This window comes from Mastomys coucha, unplaced genomic scaffold, assembly GCF_008632895.1.
Source record: "Mastomys coucha isolate ucsf_1 unplaced genomic scaffold, UCSF_Mcou_1 pScaffold8, whole genome shotgun sequence".
Classification (NCBI taxonomy): Eukaryota; Metazoa; Chordata; class Mammalia; order Rodentia; family Muridae; genus Mastomys; species Mastomys coucha.
The window spans coordinates 20,941,912-20,943,161 of NW_022196914.1; positions in this window are offsets into that span (position 1 = coordinate 20,941,912).

Below are 1,250 nucleotides of genomic sequence, written 5' to 3' on the forward strand. Positions count from 1 at the left end.
AGACCCCTCTATGTGCAGTCCTTGGTTGGTGGTTGAGACCCTGGGAGCTCCGAGGGTACTAGTTAGTAAGGATATACCTTTAAAGAGACATCTATATACCATAATATACCATACCAGAGACTCAAGGGTCTCTTCCCAAATACTTGTCTATATAGGTTGTCAGCTCAGTAGATACTCTTTTTTAATTACATGGTAAAGTGAAAGAAAATAGCTATTTAAAAAAAACATAAAACTTTCTTTTCTTTTTGGCTTATTTATTAACTATCCACCCCTGTCGTCCTCTATAGGTTCACAAAGACTATTTGGAAGCCTGGAACCAGAACAAACATGAATATCACAAAGTGCCCGCTAGGAGGCGCTGTAGTTTAAAAAAGCTCTAGAACAAACTCAACACCCCTAATTTGGGTAACAGTGGTCATTTTAATAACATGCCCAAAAGGAACTGTTTCTGGAAAACAAAATGCCACTGTCTTTCAGACGTAGCACAGCAAAACGATTTCAGAAGGCACTCCTGAAGAAAAAAAAAAGGCATTTTAGCAACTGGCCGCAGTTGCTAAAAGAGTAGCTGACTCAAGCGAACAGGATTGGCCCCAAACTAGGGTCAGTGTGTATGTGCCCCAGAAACCTGAACCAGCCCAAGAATGTGCACAAGCCTTCCAGCCCAAAATATCACAAAACAAAATCCTCCTCTGTACCTCGCTACTCCTGTCCTCATCCCACCCCCACTCCCACCCTCACCCCACTTTTGCTGATATCCGAAAACAAGAAAGAGTAAGTTAAGTCGCAGATGCTTGAAAGTGAGATTTAGGAGTGGCAGAGGTTTAATTTCATAATGTGTCGCATGTGCGCCCCCTGAGGAGGACACATTGTGGAAGGGGTCGTGTGGGGAGGGGCGGGGGGGTCAAGTAGACATGTTCCCTCTAGCTGAAGCAAAAAGATGCGAAGAAAAGCGAAGAGAGTACCAGAGATGAGAAACTCACGCTACCATCCAGTCCAAAGTGGTTGATTTCCTTTACATTAGTCATTTTCAAAACAAATTATTCATTATGCTAAAAATAAAATCCTAGACTAGGAGTTGAACACCCAAGGACTAAAACAAGGCCAACGGAAGCCAGACAGAAATTTCACACAAAGCTCCTCCAATGTTTGCTTGAGCACTGGGCTTCCCGGCCATTGGAAGCATCCTTCACACAGAAAACCCCCGCAGTGCCTGGGGCCGAGGGAACGTTTCTGTTCATCTGGTCACAACT